The following is a 21,704-nucleotide window of genomic DNA, read 5'->3' as shown; positions in this document are numbered from 1 at the left end:
CCGGAGAAGTTCTACGAGGAATCACTGGAGAAATTCTTGCGGAAAGCCCTGGATGAATCTCTGGAGAAATTGCTGAAGGAATTCCTGGAGGAATCCATAGAAGACTCCACGGAGAAGTAGCCCTGGAAGAATCCCAGGAGAAAATTCTGGAGGAATCCCTCCAGAAATTCCTTAACCGTTATGTGTCCGAAAAAATTTTTGCTTTTTTCGACACCGTGCTTTTTAAATGGGCGCTGGGTACCCGGGTATCCTGTCGGCTGTCGGCCACATAAGGGTTAAGGAATCCCCCGCAGAATTCTTGGAGAAATTCTTGGGGAAGCCCTGGAGAAATCCCTGAAGAAATTCCTGGACGAATCCCTGGAGAAATTCCTGGAAGAATACCTGGAGAAATTCCTGGAGGAATCCTGGAGAAATTTCTGGAGGAATCCCTGGAGAAATTCCTGGAACAATCTCTGGATAAATTTCTGGATGAATCCCTGTAGGAATCCCTGGAGAAATTCCTGGAGGAATCCATGGAGAAATCCATGGAGAAATTACTGGAGGAATGCATGGAGAAATTCCTGGAGGTATCCCTGGAGAAAATCCTGGAGGAATCTCTGAAGAAATTCCTGGAAGAATACCTGGGAAAATTCCTGGAGGAATCCTGGAGGAATCCATTAAGAAATTCCTGGAGGAATCCCTGGAGAAATTCCTGGAGGTATCCCTGGAGAAATTCCTGGAGGAATCCCTGGAGAAATTCCTGGAGGAATCCTGGAGAAATCCTTAAAAAAAAAAATACTGAAGGTATCCCTGGAGAAATTCCTGGAGGAATCCCTAAGAAAATTCCTGGAAGAATCCCTGGAGAAATTCCTGGATGAATCCATGGAAAAATTCCTGGAGAAATTCCTGGAGGTATCCCTGGAAAAATTTCTGGAGAATCCCTGGAGAAATTCCTAGAGGAATCCCTGGAAAAAATCCTGGAGGAATGCCTGGAGAAAATTCTGGAAGAATCCCTGGAGAAATTCCTGGAGGAATCCATGGAGAAATTCCTGGAAGTGTCCCTGGAGAAATTCCTGGAGAAATCCCTGGAGAAATACCTGGAGGAATCCCTGGAGAAATTCCTGGATGTATCCCTGGAGAAATTCCTGGAGGAATCCCTGGAGAAATTCCTGGAGGAATCCGTGGAGAAATTCCTAGAAGAATCCCCGGAAAAATTCCAGAAGGAATCCCTAGAGAAATTCCTGTAGGAATCTCTGTAAAAAATCCAGAAGGATATCTTGGAGAAATTCCTGGGGAAATGCCTGGAGAAATTTCTGGAGAAATCCCTGGGGAAATTTTTGGAGGAATCCCTGGAGAAATCCATTAAGAAATTTCTGGAGAAATCCATGGAGAAATTCTTGGAGGAATGCCTGAAAAATTCCCGGAGGGATCCCTGGAGAAATTCCTGGAAGTATCTCAAGAGAAATTCCTGGAGGAATCCCTGGAGAAATTCCTAGAGGAATCCCTGGAAAAAATCCTGGAGGAATGCCTGGAGAAAATTCTGGAAGAATCCCTGAAGAAATTCCTGGAGGAATCCCTGGAGAATTTCCCAGAGGAATCCCTTGTGAAATTCATGGAGGAATCCATGAAGAAATTTCTGGAAGAGCCACAGGAGAAATTCCTGGAGGAATCCCTGGAGAAATTCCTGGAGGAATTTATGGAGAAATTCCTGGAGGAATCCCTGGAAAAATTCCTGGAGGAATCCCTGGAGAAATTTGTGGAGGAATTCCTGGAGAAATACCTGGAGGAATTCCTAGAAAAATTGCTGGAAGAATCCCTGCAGAAATTTGTGGAGGAATCCCTGGAGAAATGTCTGGAGGAATCCGTGGAGGAATTCCTGGAGAACTTCATGGAGGAATCCCTGGGGAAATTCCTGGAGGAATCCCTGGAGAAATTCCTGGAGGAATCCCTGGAGGAATCCCTGGAGAAATTCCTGCAGAAATCACTTGAGAAATTGCTGGACGAATCCCTGGGGAAAATCCTGGAGGTATCCCTGGAAAAATTCCAGGAGGAAACCCTGGAGAAATCCCTGGCGAAATTCCTGGAGAAATTTCTGAAGAAATTCCTGGAGGAATCCCTTGAGATATTCCTGGAGAAATTCCTGAAGGAATCCTTGGAGAAGTTGTTGGTGGAAGCCCTGGAAAAACTTCTGGAGGAATCCCTGAAAAAAAAATCCTGAAGGAGGAATCCTGGAAAATTCTGGAGGAATCCTTGAAGAAATTCCTGGAGGAATCCCTGGAGAAATCATTGGAGAGATCCTTTAAGAATCCTTTTTGATATTCCTCGAGGAACCGTTGAGAAATTACTGAAGAAATCCCTGATTAAATTTCTGGGGGAATCATTGAAGGAATTTCTTTAGAAAATTGTTGGAGGAATCTTTGGAGGAATTCCTGGAGAAATCCCTGAAGAAAATTTCTAAGCAACGCCCGTGGAAATTCCTGGAAGAATTCCAGGAAGAATCCCTGGAGATTTTAGTGGAGGATTGCCTGGAGGAATCCCCGGAGGAATTCCTGCAGGAATCCCTGGAGCTATTTTGGAGGTATTTTCGGAAGATTTCGTGGAGGAATCCGTGGAGAAGTTCTAAGAGGAAACACTGGAGAAATTTCTGAAGGAATTCCTGGAGGAATCCCTAGAAGAATCAATGGGGGAATCCACGGAGAAGTAGCCCTGGAAGAATCCCAGGAGAAAATGCTGGAGAAATTCCTCTAGAAATTCCTAGAGGAATCCCTGGCAGAATTCTTAGGGAAATTCTTGGGGAAGCCCTGGAGGAATCCCTCAGGAAATTCCTTGAGGAATCCATTAAGAAATTCTTGCAGAGGCCCTGGAGGAATCCCTGGAGAAATCCTTAAAAAAATACTGGAGGTATCCCTGGAGGAATCCATGCAGAAATTCCTGGAAGTGTCCCTGGAGAAATTCCTGGAGGTATCCGTGGGAAAAATCCTGGAGAAATCCCTGGAGAAATTCCTGGAGGAATTCATGGAGAAATTTCAGGAAGTCACTGAAGAAATTCCTAGAGGAATCCCTGGAGAAATTTTTGGAGGAATCCTTGAAAAAAAAATTAGTGGAGTTATCCCTGGAGAAATTCTTGGAGGAATCCCTGGAGAAATTCATGAAGAAATCCTTGAAAAAAATACTGGAGGTATCCCTGGAGAAATTCCTGGAGGAATCTCTGAAGAAATTCCTGGAGGAATCCCTGGAAAAATTCCTGGAGGAACCCTTGGAGAAATTCCTGGAGGAATCCATGAAGAAATTTCTGGAAGAGTCACTGGAGAAATTCCTAGTGGAAACCCTGAGGGATCCCTAGAGAAATTCCTGGAGGAATCCCTGGAGAAATTCCTGAAGGTTTCTCTGGAGAAATTCCTGCAGGAATCCCTGGAAAAATCCCTAGAAAAATCCCTGGAGGAATCCCTGGAGGAATTCCTGGAAAAAATCCCTGGAGAAATTTGTGGAGGAATATCTGAAGAAATCCCTGGAAAAATTCCTAGAGGAATGCCTGGAGAAATTCCTGGAGGAATCCATGGAGAAATTCCTGGAGGACTCCCTGGAGAAATTCCTGGGGGAATCTCTGGAGAAATTGCTGGAAAAATCGCTGGAGAAATTCCTGGAGGAAACCCTGGAAGAATCCCTGGAGAAATTCCTGGAGAAATTCATGGAGAATTTCCTGGAGGAATCCATGGAGGTATCCCTGGAGAAAATCCTGGAGGATTCCCTGGAGAAATTCCTGGAAGAATACCTGGAGAAATTCCTGGAGGAATCCTGGAGGAATCTATGGAGAAATTCCTGGAGAAATTCCTGGAAGAATCGCTGGAGAAATTCCTGAAGAAAACCCTGGAAGAATCCTTGGAGGAATCCAAGGAGAAATTCCTGGAGGAATCCCTGGAGAAATTTCTGGAGATTTCCCTGGAAAAATTACTGGAGCAATCCCTGGAGATATTCCTGGAGGAATCCTTGATAAAAATTACTGGAGGTATTCCTGGAAAAATATCTGAAGAAATCCCTGGAGAAATTCCAGGAGGATTTCGTGGAGAAGTTCCTAGAGGAATCCCTGAAGAAATTCCTGGAGGAATGCCTGGAGAAAATCCTGGAGGAATCCCTGGAGGAATCCCTGGAGATATTCCTGGAGGAATCCATGGAGAAATTCCTGGACGTGTCCCTGGAGAAATTCCTGGAGGAATCCCTGAAGAAATTCCTGGAGGAATCCCTGGAGAAATTCCTGGAGGTATCCCTGGAAAAATTTCTGGAGGAATCCCTGGAGAAATTCGTGGAGGATTGCCTGGAGAAAATCCTGGAGGAATCCGTGGAGATATTCCTGGAGGAATCCATGGAGAAATTCATGGAGGTATCCGTTGAGAAATTCCTGGAGGAATCCCTGGAGAAATTCCTGGAGGAATCCATGGAGAAATTCCTGGACGTGTCCCTGGAGAAATTCCTGGAGGAATCCCTGAAGAAATTCCTGGAGGAATCCCTGGAGAAATTCCTGGAGGTATCCCTGGAAAAATTTCTGGAGGAATCCCTGGAGAAATTCGTGGAGGATTGCCTGGAGAAAATCCTGGAGGAATCCGTGGAGATATTCCTGGAGGAATCCACGGAGAAATTCATGGAGGTATCCGTTGAGAAATTCCTGGAGGAATCCCTGGAGAAATTTGTGGAGGAATCCCTGGCGAAATGCCTGGAAAAATCCTGGAGGAATCCATGGAAAATTCCTGGAGGAATCCCTGGCGAAATTCCTGGAGGAATCTCTGGAGAAATTCCTGGAGGAATTCATGGAGAAATTCCTGGTGGAATCCCTGGAAAAATTCCTGGAGGAATCCTTGGAGAAATTCCTGGAGGAATTCATGGAGAAATCCCTGGAAAAATTCCTAGAGGAATGCCTGGAGAAATTCCTGGAGGAATCCATGGAGAAATTCCTGGAGGACTCCCTGGAGAAATTCCTGGGGGAATCTCTGGAGAAATTGCTGGAAAAATCGCTGGAGAAATTCCTGGAGGAAAACCTGGAAGACTCCCTGGAGAAATTCCTGGAAAAATTCATGGAGAATTTCCTGGAGGAATCCATGAAGGTATCCCTGTAGAAAATCATGGAGGATTCCCTGGAGAAATTCCTGGAAGAATACCTGGAGAAATTCCTGGAGGAATCCATGGAGAAATTTCTGGAGAAATCCCTGGAGAAATTACTGGAAGAATCGCTGGAGAAATTCCTGAAGGAAACCCTGGAAGAATCCTTGGAGGAATCCAAGGAGAAATTCCAGGAGGCATCCCTGGAGAAATTTCTGGAGATTTCCCTGGAAAAATTACTGGAGGAATCCCTGGAGATATTCCTTTAGGAATCCTTGATAAAAATTACTGGAGGTATTCCTGGAAAAATATCTGAAGAAATCCCTGGAGAAATTCCAGGAGGATTTCTTGGAGAAGTTTGTATAGGAATCCCTGAAGAAATTCCTGGAGGAATGCCTGGAGAAAATCCTGGAGGAATCCCTGGAGGAATCCCTGGAGATATTCCTGGAGGAATCCATGGAGAAATTCCTGGAAGTGTCCCTGGAGAAATTCCTGGAGGAATCCCTGAAGAAATTCCTGGAGGAATCCCTGGAGAAATTCCTGGAGGTATCCCTGGAAAAATTTCTGGAGGAATCCCTGGAGAAATTCGTGGAGGATTGCCTGGAGAAAATCCTGGAGGAATCCGTGGAGATATTCCTGGAGGAATCCATGGAGAAATTCCTGGAGATATCCGTTGAGAAATTCCTGGAGGAATCCCTGGAGAAATTCCTGGATGAATCCCTGGAGAAATTCCTGGATGAATCCCTGGAGAAATTCCTGGAAGAATCCCTACAGAAATTTGTGGAGGAATCCCTGGCGAAATGCCTGGAAAAATCCTGGAGGAATCCATGGAAAATTCCTGGAGGAATCTCTGGAGAAATTCCTGGAGGAATTCATGGAAAAATTCCTGGTGGAATCCCTGGAAAAATTCCTGGCGAAATTCGTGGAGGAATCCTTGGAGAAATTTCTGGAGGCATTCCTGAAGAAATTCCTGGATGAATCCCTTGAAAAATTGCTGGAAGAATCCCTGCAGAAATTTTTGAAGGAATCCCTGGAGAAATGCATGGAGGAATCCATGGAGAAATTCCTGGAGAAATTCCTGGAGGTATACTTGGAGAAATTCCTGGAGGAATCCCTGGAGAAATTCCTGGAGGAATTCATGGAGAAATTCCTGGAGGAATCCCTGGAAAAATTTCTGGAGAAATTCCTGGAGGAATCCCTGGAGAAATTTCTGGAGGAAATCATGGAGAAATTCTTGAAGGAATCCCTAGTAAAATTGCTGAAGCATCCCTGCAGAAATTTGTGGAGGAATCCCTTGAAAAATTCCTGGAGGAATCCATGGAGAAATTCCTGGAGAAATTCCTGGAGGAATTCACGGAGAAATTCCTGGAGGAATCCCTGGAAAAATTCCTGGAGAAATTCCTGGAGAAATCCCTGGCGAAATTTCTGGAGGAATTCCTGGAGAAATTCCTGGAGGAATCCCTAGAAAAATTGCTGGAAGAATCCCTGCACAAATTTGGGAATGAATCCCTGGAGAAATGCATGGAGGAATCCATAAAGAAATTCCTGGAGAACTCTGGAGAAATTCCTGGAGGTATCCCTGAAGAAATTCCTGGAACTCCCTAGAAAAATTGCTGCAAGAATCCCTGCAGAAATTTACGGAGGAATCCCTGGAGAAATGCCTGGATGAATCCTGAAGGAATCCATGGAGAAATTCCTGAAGGAATCCCTGGAGAAATTCCTGGAAGAATTCCTGGAGAAATTCCTGTAGGAATCCCTGGAGAAATTCCTGGAGGAATCCCTGGAGAAATTTCTGGAGGAATCCCTAGAAAAATTGCTGGAAGAATCCCTGCAGAAATTTATGAAGGAATCCCTGGAGAAATGCATGGAGGAATCCATGAAGAAATTCCTGGAGAAATCCCCGGAGAAATTCCTGGAGGTATCCTTGGAGAAATTCCTGGAGGAATCCCTGGAGAAATTACTGGAGGAATCCCTAAAGAAATTTCTGGAGGAAATCCTGGAGAAATTCCTGGAGGAATCCCTAGAAAAATTGCTGGAAGAATCCCTGCAGAAATTTGTGGAGGAATCCCTTGAAAAATTCCTAGAGGAATCTATGGAGAAATTCCTGGAGGAATCCCTGGAGAAATTTCTGGAGGAATTCATGGAGAAATTCCTGGAGGAATCCCTGGAAAAATTTCTGGAGGAATCCCTGGAGAAATTTTTGGAAGAATCCCTAGAAAAATTGCTGGAAAAATCCCCGCAGAAATTTGTGGAGGAATCCCTGGAGAAATTCCTGGAAGAATCCCTGGAGAAATTCCTGGAGGAATCCCTGAAGAAATTCCTGGAGGTATCCCTGGAGAAATTCCTGGAGGAATCCCTAGAAAAATTGCTGGAAGAATTCCTGCAGAAATTTGTGGAGGAATCCCTGGCGAAATGCCTGGAAAAATCCTGGAGCAATCTATGGAAAAATTCCTGGAGGAATCCATGGAGAAATTCCTGAAGGAATCCCTGGAGAAATTCCTGGAAGAATTCCTGGAGAAATTCCTGTAGGAATCCCTGGAAAAATTCCTAGAGGAATCCATGGAGAAATTCCTGGAGGAGTCCCTGGAGAAATTTCTGGAGGAATCCATGGAGAAATTCCTAGAGAAATCCCTGGAGAAATTCCTGGAGGTATCCTTGGAGAAATTCCTGGAGGAATCCCTGGAGAAATTCCTAGAGGAATCCATGGAAAAATTCCTGGAGGAATCCCTGGAGAAATTCCTGGAGGAATCCCTGGAGAAATTCCTGGAAGAATCGCTGGAGAAATTTCTGGAGGAATCCCTGGAGAAATTTCTGGAGGAATCCATGGAGAAATTCCTGGAGGAATCCATGGAGAAATTTCTGGAGGTATCTCTGGAGAAATTCCTGGAGGTATCCCTGGAGAAATTCCTGGAAGAATCCCTGGAGAAATTCCTGGAGGAATCCCTGAAGAAATTCCTGGAGGTATCCCTGGAGAAATTCCTGGAGGAATCCCTAGAAAAATTGCTGGAAGAATTCCTGCAGAAATTTGTGGAGGAATCCCTGGCGAAATGCCTGGAAAAATCCTGGAGGAATCCATGGAAAAATTCCTGGAGGAATCCCTGGAGAAATTTCTGGAGAAATTCTTGGAGTTATCCCTGGAGAAATTCCTGTAGAAATTCCTGGAGGAATCCTTGGAGAAATTCCTGGAAGAATCCCTGGAGAAATTTCTGGAAGAATCGCTGGAGAAATTTCTGGAGGAATCCCTGGAGAAATTTCTGGAGGAATCCATGGAGAAATTCCTGGAGGAATCCATGGAGAAATTTCTGGAGGTATCCCCGGAGAAATTCGTGGAGGAATCCCTGGAGAAATTCCTGGAAGAATCCCTGGAGAAATTTCTGGAGGAATCCCTGAAGAAATTCCTGGAGGTATCCCTGGAGAAATTCCTGGAGGAATCCCTAGAAAAATTGCTGGAAGAATTCCTGCAGAAATTTGTGGAGGAATCCCTGGCGAAATGCCTGGAAAAATCCTGGAGGAATCCATGGAAAAATTCCTGGAGGAATCCCTGGAGAAATTTCTGGAGAAATTCTTGGAGTTATCCCTGGAGAAATTCCTGGAGGAATCCTTGGAGAAATTCCTGGAAGAATCCCTGGAGAAATTCCTGGAAGAATCGCTGGAGAAATTTCTGGAGGAATCCCTGGAGAAATTTCTGGAGGAATCCATGGAGAAATTCCTGGAAGAATCCATGGAGAAATTTCTGGAGGTATCCCCGGAGAAATTCCTGGAGGAATCCCTGGAGAAATTCCTGGAAGAATCCCTGGAGAAATTCCTGGAGGAATCCCTGTAGAAATTCCTGGAGGTATCCCTGGAGAAATTCCTGGAGGAATCCCTAGAAAAATTGCTGGAAGAATTCCTGCAGAAATTTGTGGAGGAATCCCTGGCGAAATGCCTGGAAAAATCCTGGAGGAATCCATGGAAAAATTCCTGGAGGAATCCCTGGAGAAATTTCTGGAGAAATTCTTGGAGTTATCCCTGGAGAAATCCCCGGAGAAATTCCTGGAGGAATCCTTGTAGAAATTCCTGGAGGAATCCCTGGGGAAATTCCTGGAGGAATTCATGGAGAAATTCCTGGAGGAATTCCTGGAAAAATTCCTGGAGAAATTACTGGAGGAATCCCTAAAGAAATTTCTGGAGGAAATCCTGGAGGAATCCCTAGAAAAATTGCTGGAAGAATCCCTGCAGAAATTTGTGGAGGAATCCCTTGAAAAATTCCTGGAGGAATCCATGGAGAAATTCCTGGAGGAATCCCTAGAGAAATTTCTGGAGGAATTCAGGGAGAAATTCCTGGAGGAATCCCTGGAAAAATTTCTGGAGGAATCCCTGGAGAAATTTCTGGAGGAATCCCTAGAAAAATTGTTGGAAAAATCCCCGCAGAAATTTGTGGAGGAATCCCTGGAGAAATGCATGGAGGAATCCATGGAGAAATTCCTGGAGAAATCCCTGGAGAAATTCCTGGAGGTATCCTTGGAGTAATTCCTGGAGGAATCCCTGGAGAAATTCCTAGAGGAATCCATGGAAAAAATCCTAGAGGAATCCCTGGAGAAATTCCTGGAGGAATCCCTGGAGAAATTCCTGGAGGAATCCCTGGAGAAATTCCTGGAAGAATCGCTGGAGAAATTTCTGGAGGAATCCCTGGAGAAATTTCTGGAGGAATCCATGGAGAAATTCCTGGAGGAATCCATGGAGAAATTTCTGGAGGTATCCCTGGAGAAATTCCTGGAGGAATCCCTGGAGAAATTCCTGGAAGAATCCCTGGAGAAATTCCTGGAGGAATCCCTAGAAAAATTGCTGGAAAAGAATTCCTGCAGAAATTTGTGGAGGAATCCCTGGCGAAATGCCTGGAAAAATCCTGGAGGAATCTATGGAAAAATTCCTGGAGGAATCCCTGGAGAAATTTCTGGAGGTATCCCTGAAGAAATTCCTGGAAAAATTCTTGGAGTTATCCCTGGAGAAATTCCTGGAGGAATCCATGAAGAAATTCCTGGAGGAATCCATGGAGAACTTCCTGGAGGAATCCCTGGAGAAATTTCAGGAGGTATGCCTGGAAAAATTCCTGGAGGAATCCCTGGAAAAATTCCTGGAGGAATCTCTAGAGAAATTCCTGGAGGAATCCATGGAAAAATTCTTGAAGGAATCCTGGCGGTATTCCTGTAGGAATCTTTGGAGGAATTCTTGTAAGAATTCCTGGAGGAATCCCTGCGGGTATTTTTGGAGACGTTCCTGGAGGAATGTTTAGAGGAATTTCTGGCGAAATTCCTGGAGGAATCTGAGGGGAAATTCCTGGAGGAATCCGTGAAGGAATTTCTGGAGAAATTCCTGGAAGTATCCTTGGAGAAATTCCTGAAAGAATCCCTGGAGAAGTTTCTTAAGGATTTCCTGGAAAAATTGCTGGAGGAATTCCTGGAGAAATTCCTTGAGAAATGCCTGGAGGAATCCATGTATGGATTTCTTGAGGAATCTTGAGGAAGAAATTTCTGGAGGACCCCTGTAGAAATTTCTTAAGGAATCACTAGAGGAATTCCTGGGGGAATGTCTGGACGATTTCCTTCAAGAATTCCTGGATGTATTTTTGGAGGTATTTCTTTAGGAATCCTTGCAGAAAAAGGCGAAATAATATTCAAAAGAAGCAACGAATTTTTTCGCACCAATTCCCCAAGAAATCTGCACTGAATTTGCGCAAAGTTGCCGAATAAATTTTCTAAAAAATATACAAATATTTCCCCGAAATATGTCGAAAGATTTCCTCCATATACTGAAAGATGAATTGAGGTTGGCCAGGTTAGCCAACACCGTTGTTTCCTGCAGCTGTCTCCGATTGACCATCGCGGAAACTCTCCATACCGAGCTTGACGGTGTTGCCTCTGCGCCCGGTACCTTTCTGCATCGCATCCGACTGCTACAGCCTCATCATCATTAAATTTTTGCTGTCACAGCTTTCAACTAAACGGGAGCAAAATGGGAAGACGAACTTTCCCAAATGCCTCATAAACGGCAAGAAATCCGCACTGCTGTTCGCCTACGAAGTAGACCGATAATCACCCCTGTGTCCATCGTTCGATCGGATTCGGAATGACTAATGAAAACAAAACACTGTCAATCCTTCCGAACACGGTAGGACACCCACACATTCTCAACATTTTCCCCCAACCAATACACATGCACGTTTTGCATGGATTGGTGACGCGAAAGTATGTGAACACCAATACATTCACAGCAACGTAGCAACCGATGACACCCACACATTGCAGCTTGTCAATGTGTGGCAAAAAAAGCTGCTCGAATTTTTGTGCACGCGGGCGCTCCATCAAATAAGCGCGGAAAAGTGCTTCTACCGCCGACAAGCTACTTTTGCGCTTGCAGCAGGCGCGTTTATGCACGGAATATGCGCGCTTTGTTTTGGGTGTACTTTCACTCTCCTCTCCTCTTCTTGGCGTAACGTCCTCACTGGGACAAAGCCTGCTTCTCAGCTTAGTGTTCTATGAGCACTTCCACAGTTATTAACTGAGAGCTTCCTCTGCCAATGACCATTTTGCATGTGTATATCGTGTGGCAGGCACGAAGATACTCTATGCCCAAGGAAGTCAAGGAAATTTCCTTTACGAAAAGATCCTGGATCGACCGGGAATCGAACCCGTCACCCTCAGCATGGTCATGCTGAATACCCGTGCGTTTACCGCCTCGGCTATATGGGCCCTACTTTCAGTAAACATGAAATGGCAAACTCGCGTGTCATGCCTCGAGCCTGTGTGCTTGTCAACAACACAATTGTTGCTACACTCATCTCTGAACTAACCACCAGAGATGTATGTGCTATCACAATTGATGTATCTGTTGGAAACCTCAACAGGAAATACGTCTATTGTTCGGTTTATTTACCGCATGATGAACCATCCCCTACGGATGCTTTCAAACAAGTCATCGCATACTGCACTTCAAAAGGCCTTCCGCTAATTTTTGGCAGTGATGCTAATGCTCACCATATCATCTGGGCAGCTCAGACATTAACTTGAGAGTCAGTTTGATGGAGTACTTAAGTAGTACAGATCTTGCATTACTTAACATAGACAACCACCCAACCTTCATGGTATCTGCTGGAGAGGAAGTGTTAGATATAACGCTTTGCTCTAGCAGAATTAGTCACGAGCTGACCAATTGGCATGTGTCAGATGAAGAATCTTTATCTGACCATCGCTATATCTTTTTTGAACATTTAAATGTTACTTCGCAAACATTGCGTTTCAGGAATCCTCGGTCAACAAACTGGGATCTTTTTACTGATTTGGTTGCGGCCAAATTTCATGGATACTCACCATCCATTGACACTCCAAGAGATTTAGATGACACCGTTGATACTACAACGACCTTCATCATGGAAGCTTTTGAAGAAGCATGCCCTCTACGGTCTGTGAAGATCACAAGAGGAACCCCTTGGTGGAACTCTGACCTGTCGAAACTCAGAAAGCAATGTAGAAAGAGTTGGAACAGACGACGTTCCGCTGGTTCGGAGGCTTTCAGGTCGGCTCGCAAGGCCTACAGGAAAGCACTCCGGTCTGCTGAACAATCCGGCTGGAAAAACCTTTGTACACATGTTTACAGCTTGAGTGAAGTCAATCGGTTAAACATAATCCTTGCGAAATCTAAGGATTTCCGGGTGAACGAACTTCGTTTGCCAAATGGCGATCTGATTTCCTCTGATGAGGAAGTTCTGGAATGCTGGATGTGTGGATATTACATCTTTGGATGAACCTGATGTCTTTTCTTATAGTTATGATTCTTCAGCTTCGGCACGGAGTATTGTAATTATAGAATCGATTGAGTGGGCTCTTAATAGCTTTGCTCCTTTCAAATATCTTGGGAAAGATGGGATTTATCCCAAGCATACCCGATGTTTTGTTACAAATGGAGATCTGAAGGTCTCAACCATATAGCATTATAAGTGACCTCAGATATCCCTGACGATCTGGAAATCTGTCTCTCATGACTTGCATTACAAATATGAATCAAATGATATAAATTTTGTAATTGTGGTTTATGTGCCTTTTTTTCGTAGGTCATTTCAACAGTAAATCGTTCAGCTCAGCTTCAGAATGGTTTGAAGGATCAAAAACAGCTCTAAGATATTGTTGAACTGATCTTCTATGTCTAGGTCTACTAAAATACACCAATGTCATAAGTGACCTCATATGGCACTGTTGCTCTGAAAATTTGTCTCCTATGGCTTGCATTACATGTATGAACCAAATGGGCAAATTTTGATATTTGTGCATTTCTATTGATAGACTATTACACATTTAAACCATATATCTCCACTTCAGAATGGTTTGGATATCCTCTAAGATGGAAGTCTATATTGGATTATCGTATGATTCCCATTGAGAGGCAATGAAGCATCGATTAGTTCCTGTTTTGTTATCCCAGAGGTGCAAGAAATCGATTGCGATAAAAAGGTCCCGTATTCATACATTGAGATAACTGCAACTCCGAAAATCATACGAATCAACTATGATTTTTTGCCACAAGATTGATTGATTGATTTATCTTTATTTGAGAGACTTTCAGCCCTTGGCTGGTTCGTCTCTTTTGCCACAAGAATTTCTTGCGAAAATCATAGTTACGAACTATGATTTTGGATTCAAAGCGCCAACTATTATTGTTATACTGATACTGTATAAATTTCATAACACTCACGTATGAAAATCATACCGATGACGTATAAAAACTGCAACTTTGTCTTATGACTATCATACATATTTTTATGAAATATTTTGCACAAATTAAAAAAAATCGCAACCTGGAATCAAACTAGGAACGTCAAGGTTAACGACACTGAGGATACTGTTCGTATGTTTTTCATAGTTGACATCTTATGAATCAGTTATTTTTATTTTTTTCATCATTTCATAGTTCTCGTATGCTTTTCATACATTGAAAAGCAAAATCCATAAGACTTGTCGTATGAAAAATCTCATAAGCAGCATCGTATGAAAATCATAAGATGTGTTATGAAACACCATTGCTAGAAAACAACAACACCTTTTATTGACTTTTAACCACTTCAACTTCCGAAGCGTAGATGGGCGAATGAGTAATGCACGCACTCGCCAACCTTGACGTTCCTGGTTCGATTCCAGGTTGCGATTTTTATAAATTTGTGCAAAATATTTCATAAAAATATGTATGATAATCATAAGACATAGTTTCAGTTTTTATACGTTATAGGTATGATTTTCATACGTGAGTGTAATGAAATTTATACAGTAACAGTATGACAATAATAGTTGGCGGTTTGAATCCAAAATCATAGTTCGCAACTATGATTTTCGCAAGAAATTCTTGTGGCAAAAAATCATAGTTGGTTCGTATGATTTTCGGAGTTGCAGTATCCTCAGTGGAGTACGCGCTTTACTCATACGCCCATCGACGCTTCGGAAGTTGATGTGGTTAGAAGCCAATAAAAGGTTTTGTTGTTTTTTAGCAATGGTGTTTCATAACACATCTTATGCTTCTTATGAGGTTTTTCATACGACAAGTCTTATGGATTTCGCTCTTCAATGTATGGAAAGCATACGAGAACTATGAAATGATGAAAAAAAATAAAAATAATCGATTCATAAGATGTAAATTATGAAAAACGTACGAACAGTATCCTCAGTGTAGAGATTTAAATCCCAGTGAAAGAGCGCCTCTAATCAAACACAATCTATTTGAATTCTGAGAAAAACAAAACGGTGGTACTGATATTTATCCATGCATCGGAACTCTAGCCCCATCCATGTCTTGCTTCTAGTTTGGACAACTGGATAAACCGGATGTCACTAGGGTTCGATTTGGTAGATCTTTAACCGTAACGCAACACAAAAATGCGACCTACCTACGCTACGGGCTCCGTTCAAGATCGAACATATTTTAAACCCCCTCAACCATTCATCCATCGGCACGGGTCGCCTGACACCTTGGATTGGGGTTCCCAGTTTAGTGGACTTTTACCCCCGGAACAGGTGGTTCGTAGTGTTATCACAGACGCCAAACGCTTAGGGTGTTCATTGAAAAGTCACTTCTTTATGTGAAACTACATAGAGATTCTTAACTGATTTCAGTGAAATCAAAATTATATTTTATTTGAATGTTAACTGCCCAAAACATACAAAAATAACAAAAATGCAGTTATGGTCAGTGTTACAAAATACCCTTCAGTATCACCATGATATGGAACAAAGTTTAGTAAATGTGTCAAACTGTGATTATATAATTCATAACATTTTAAGGTTTTAGTAAGTCGTTCATACTACTAAAAATAAATAAACAAATGAATGAAAAATAAATAAAAATAAATATAGAAAAATAGATATAACTCAAATATTTGCATGTAAGACATTCAAAAGCTACACGAGATTCAAAATATTGCATGACTCATACGTCATATTTTAGGGTTAAAGATGATTTCGTTTTTACATACATTTTAAAACTTTCACTTTTTATTCCAATTTCGCTCTTCACCGCAAATGTGTCACCCTCCAGTTGTCTAAGTCGATTCATAAAGGAAGCATCAAGCTCTTAAATTACTACACTCTGTGGCCTACGATCACCAACGCGACATAAACATCTGGTTACGGGATGTCATTCGTAGTTCGTTTGAATTGGCGCTCAGTGCTACTAGATACCAGCCAACGAGAGAAGACTGATTAATAGACACAAGTAATACAATTGTCTCGCACTACTCACAATACTCTATAGGCAAACTATGACCGCACGCGGAAAGAGACGATGGGCGTCTAATAATCAGTTAACTGTCAATTGAGTAGGCACTCCCCTGGTAAGCTAGATCAATTACACAGTGAGCGATAATTCCTACGCCTATCGTTGTTATTATGCATTGTGCAATTATGTTTTTAACACTCGTTTATGATCTGCTTGCCAATTTGCTTAAGCAATTTCAATTCATCAAGTTTTTGCTATAAAATTCAAACTGCGATTAGAGCTTATGAAAATGATCTCCACAGAAAATCTTAGGGGTATTAATCTCAAGATCAAGCAGAAAATGGGTCTCCTTCATATTTTCAAGATGAGTGGAAGTCATTAAAAATATTTGCTTTTCTTGTTATTTCCACACTTTCGTCATGATGATGTGTTTTTGGGAATTTGGTTGAGACATCGTATCTCCACTTCATCCACCATTCTCCTGACAGGCTTTATTACTGTACACTTCTCGAAATCTGCAATCGAGCTTCTCTTCGCATTGAAGTGTCTGCAGAACAAAAAATCGATCCCGTAATGCGATAAGTTATTCGAAATTTGCATGCGATACGTCAATTAACCAGCAAAGGGGCCTGTCCTGTCCGTTGGAAAGGAAATTCACTGCACTTTTCGTCGCCATGGCAGTAAATGTATCAGCATTTATGCCACGCTTTTAACCTACCTTGATCGAAGGGCGATAGTGCCGGTTCACTTTTCGAATCAGCGCGACTGGAAGTAATTGACCTGATTTCGTATGCACCTCTGCACCGAAAATAAACGTAGTAATCAGAATCACTATGGTGGCAGAAATTTTTGCAGTGCAGAGAAATCCAAGAGTGCTGAGTCAATTGATTACAGCTGGAAGACAACTTCTACTGGAAGGCAGCGCTGTGGTGACATCGATTTATTATCCACTCTCCAATTACGCCCATGGATCGAGTCTCGTAGCCACAGCTAATCACCATTCAATATTGTTGGACATGGTAATTTTAATTTCATTCATGCTTGCTTATATGGTGCGCTTAAGTAGATCACAGACATCCATGCGACCACTCTTAAGATAAGTTTTGCAGTACAACACTTGAATTTTTTCACTTTTTCTATATTTTGTCACAAGATTGAAATAATTTTTAATTGCTTGAACACTCGATCACAACCGCTTTTTTCAACGCAATGCTCGATTATCTTCCCTTCTTCATGTTACAAAACATCACAAATTTTCACTACGAGCACCGAAAGAGCACACACAACCGGCACTTTCTTTCATATCCACGCAGTTTGTGGACCACGAGCGAAGCTAAAACCGCGACCATCTGCCGAGAACCCGTCTAATCAACTGAACGTGAATCGAGCGAACCGATGCTCTCAACCGCGGAGGGATTGAATCGAACCGTTTATAGCGCAGAACAGCGCGAATGAAGCAATAGAGAGAAAACGCAGGTAATATCAGCACGACACGACCGACAGAGAGAAGAGCGAATTCCCGTTGAATAAATTCGCCGTGATGCGCGGATGCGGGTGTTTGCCGCTCACCACAACAGAGAGGAGTTGAGAGTTTTGCGGTGTTTTCTGTTCCGTAAGCAGAGCATTTCCTCCAGGGATTGGAAACTTGCGACCCAATGTGAAATCCAATGTAATGCAACAGTGTGGATGTAATTCGGTGTTATAATGCCTTATTATCACAGTAATTTTAGAGTAATTTTGCCAAAGTTCGATAAAATTTTATTAAAAGTTTGCTGAAATTACCGACAATGTAGTAGAGTTTACCAAGCATTCGGCAATATCTTGCCGAACTTCGTTTTTTTTTTCACCTAACGTTGGATAATGTAAACTGTTATCGAAAGCAGAACAGCTGAGCTCGGTACTTGATAGATATACACGGTGTTCAATAAGTTCGGATACACCACATAACATGAATTTATTTCATATCAGTAATTCAGATTCTCAAAGTAAATGTATTTATTGAAAGGTCATATAACACTGATCAAATGCAGCATATGGTTCTGAATAACGTCTTTTTCTGCTTGTTTTTATAAGTCTTAGATGTATCTAATATTTGATAGCTCCGGCACGCTAGTATAATTTTCGAAAAGTTGCTCATGCTACAGAAGTCTAAAACGTTGACTTTTGAGTTTACATCTCACTATACTAAATTAAAATAACTAAATAAATAGACAAAAATTTTACACTACTATTTCAGTGATAATATGGCAATAAATTTGCAAGTTCAGTCAAAATGTGCTTAAATCTATATAAAAGGCATAAATATATTATATAAAGGCATTTTTTTTTTTTTTTTTTTTTTTACCGTCCAATCGCGATGTTGTCTTGTCTACGGAAGTTGTTAGAGAAGATGATTCTCTTTCGACTGGACAAATGGGTTGAATCGAATGGCATGTTGTCTGATACACAATTTGGTTTCCGCAGAGGCAAAGGAACGAACGACTGTCTTGCGTTGCTTACATCAGAAATTCAGCTTGCCTTTGCTCAAAAGCAGCAAATGGGCTCAGTGTTTTTGGATATTAAGGGAGCTTTTGATTCAGTTTGTGTCGATGTTCTCTCCGACAAACTACACGGAAGTGGCCTTTCACCAATTTTGAACAACTTTTTGTATAATTTGCTGTTTGAGAAGCAGATGAGTTTTACTCATGGCGACTTGACAGTTTCACGAATTAGCTACATGGGTCTCCCCCAGGGTTCATGTCTAAGCCCCCTTCTTTACAATTTTTATGTTAGAGACATAGATGATTGTCTCATGGAAAATTGCACGTTAAGACAGCTTGCGGATGACTGTGTTGTTTCTATAACGGGATCAATAGCAGTCGATCTGCAAGGACCACTACAGGATACTTTGGACAATTTGTCTACTTGGGCTCTCAAGCTGGGTATCGAATTCTCTCCGGAGAAAACTGAGATGGTTGTCTTTTCTAAAAAACACAAACCGGCAAAGTTTCCGCTCCATCTGATGGGTAAGACAATCACTCATAGCATGTCTTCTCAATATCTCGGCGTCTGGTTCGACTCTAAATGCACCTGGGAGAAGCACATTGTGTATCTGATACAGAAATGCCAAAAGCGAATCAACTTTATGCGAACTATTACCGGAACATGGTGGGGAGCACATCCGGAAGATCTGATCAGGCTGTACCAAACAACCATTCTGTCGGTTTTAGAATACGGTAGCTTCTGTTTTCAATCCGCGGCGAAAACACACTTGCTGAAGCTTCAACGGGTTCAGTACCGTTGTCTTCGGATCGCGTTAGGTTGCATGAACTCAACTCACACTATGAGTTTAGAGGTACTCGCTGGTGTACAGCCTCTGACAGACCGCTTTGCGGAGTTGTCGTTCCGGTTCCTCATCCGATGCGAGGTTGTGAATCCATTGGTCATAGATAATTTCGAAAAGCTGCTCGAACAGAACCCTCAAACTCGTTTTATGAGTGTGTACTACTGGTACATGACGCTGGAGGTAAGCCCATCTCCGGTTAACACCAATCGTGACAACTTCTCAGACTTCGACAGCTCCTCTGTGGATTTTGATCTCTCTATGAAGGATGAGATCAACGGTATACCGGAATCTTTTCGTTCCATAGGTATTCCACAAATTTTTGCAAGTAAGTTCGGGCATGTTAGCGGGGACAGACAGTTCTTCACAGACGGTTCGAAAACCGATGATTCGAGTGGTTTCGGTGTCTACAACGAATTTCATAGCGCCACCTACATGCTTCAAAAGCCATGTTCGGTATACATTGCTGAGCTAGCGGCTATATACTACACCTTAGAGTACATTCGCACTCTTCCACATGAGCACTACTTCATTTTTACCGACAGTCTAAGCTCTCTGGAGGCTGTTCGGTCAATGAAACCGATGAAGCACTCAGCGTACTTCCTGAATGGAATACGCCAAGTCTTGAGTGCTTTGTCCAAACGCTCATACATCATCACCATAGCTTGGGTCCCTTCACATTGCTCAATTCCGGGCAATGAGAAAGCGGACTCTCTGGCTAAGGTGGGCGCTAGCGGAGGCGATATTTACGAGCGTCAAATCGCCTTCGACGAATTTTTTGCATTGGCCCGTCAGGAGACCTTGATCAGCTGGCAACACAAATGGAGAGAGGGAGAGATGGGTAGATGGTTGCACTCCATCATTCCACAGGTGTCGAAGAAGCCATGGTTCAAAGGGTTGGATTTAGGCCGCGATTTCATTCGTGTAATGTGTCGGCTGATGTCCAACCACTATTTGTTGAATGCACATACCTTCCGTATTGGGCTCTCAGAAAGCAATCTCTGTGTCTGTAGAGTAGCTTACCAGGATATCGAACATGTCGTGTGGGGATGCAATGAGTATCGTGAGGTCAGATCTGAGCTGCATGAAATTCTCCGGGTCCGAGGAAAACAACAGAAACCCGTTAGAGAAGTGTTGGCAGGACTTGATTTGGAATACATGAACCTGATTTACCAGTTTTTAAAACGTGTTGATGTCAGAGTTTGATGTAGTACGTTCCTTGTTTTCGTTGTCCGCCTTTTGGTTTTGTTGTTCGCCCCTGTCTGTCGTCACCCCCCTTCCGTTTGTCCTCTTCTTGTCGTTTTCTACCGATAAAGTCCTTTCTTTTTGGTTCCGTTACAGATATGGACAATTTGTCCCATCAATGTTTTAGTATAAGTTAGCAAATAATTTAGTTTTAAACCCATAAATCCCTCCTTCCCAATTTTTTTTTTCTCAATCCTTAACCTCGAAACAGCCGCGAGTACTTCGGCTTCCCAAACTAACATAGCTTAAGGCAGTAATAAATTGTAAAATGTAAAATCATTGTAAAAACAAAAGATTTCGGCTCAGTTATGTTCATGTGGCGCCCGAGCCTTCCAAATAAACGAATAAGTAAAAAAAGTAAAAAAAAGGCAATTTTGGTTAAAATTTGCCACAATAGGGATATAATCAAGTTTTGGAAAAGATAATTATGGATTAAACTGAGATATAACGTAGCCTTGCTTTTTTACAAAATAAAAATCATTAAAACAGCTACAGCGACAATTTTAGCAATTTCAAAGATCTAGATAAAATGGCTCCGTACTTCACCCAATCTGAATCTTATAGATTATTTCGTATGGTCATAGTTGCTACACGCAGAGAAATAAATTGTAAACACAATTAAATTCTAGTTCAAATCAACCGATTTTTCAGTTTGCTATAGCGACAAACTGATTTCTAGTTTAAACTGAACTGTTCCATTGTTTGATAATACAAATATTTTCATTTGTCGAAATTTTTGACAGTTTGTTATGTAGTGTCTTTTAAACAGATATTTGGTAGCTTCAATATAAAATAACAGATTGTTTTAACGACAAACGTCTTGAAATCCCGCTTCAACAGTGCATCAGAACTTCAGACGCACAAATCTCAAGAAGCAAGCTTCAAACAACAGTGCATTTTATTATTCTGTTCTTGCTCACTTGTAATATGCTTAAAATGAGAAGATCAGGTGCGCTGGTTTTGTTTACGAAGAGATTTGTGCACTTGAAATCATGAGTACACGCAAAACAAGAAAAGCTACCAAAAATTGAGATATGCCTTTTCTACCAATTTATGTATTAAAAACGTACAGAAAATGTGATAAATCATAATCCATTCGTTGTATTAAGATGCGCTACACGGTTCCATAGCTTCCATACCTCTACACACAAACACCTCCATTCAAACCCGAGAAGTTGAACCGGGTTGCGTCTAAAAATAACTTTCGCTTCGCTGCTGAGCTTCGCGTCCTATTGTCTACATGGAATTTTCCACTTGCAAACAGCAGCCTGCTGGATGCGGGCTTTTCAGTGCACAATGGGTCTAGAGTCGTATTTACGAAGACAAAAATGTT

At 42.2% G+C, this 21,704-nt stretch overlaps 1 long non-coding RNA gene across 1 annotated transcript in view; it reads right to left on the bottom strand.

The window, feature by feature from the left end:
* The window catches only part of LOC109405398 (uncharacterized), a 56,315-nt gene extending 39,105 nt beyond the window's left edge, over positions 1-17,210 (bottom strand). Inside the window, exon 1 of the long non-coding RNA XR_009995717.1 lies at positions 16,523-17,210. This is a non-coding gene — a long non-coding RNA (uncharacterized LOC109405398). The remainder of the gene's footprint in view (positions 1-16,522) is intronic.
* Between the last annotated feature and the right edge of the window lie 4,494 nt (positions 17,211-21,704).

Source organism: Aedes albopictus, chromosome 1, assembly GCF_035046485.1.
Source record: "Aedes albopictus strain Foshan chromosome 1, AalbF5, whole genome shotgun sequence".
In the NCBI taxonomy this organism is placed as follows: Eukaryota; Metazoa; Arthropoda; class Insecta; order Diptera; family Culicidae; genus Aedes; species Aedes albopictus.
This window is presented reverse-complemented; position numbering and strand designations above follow the sequence as displayed.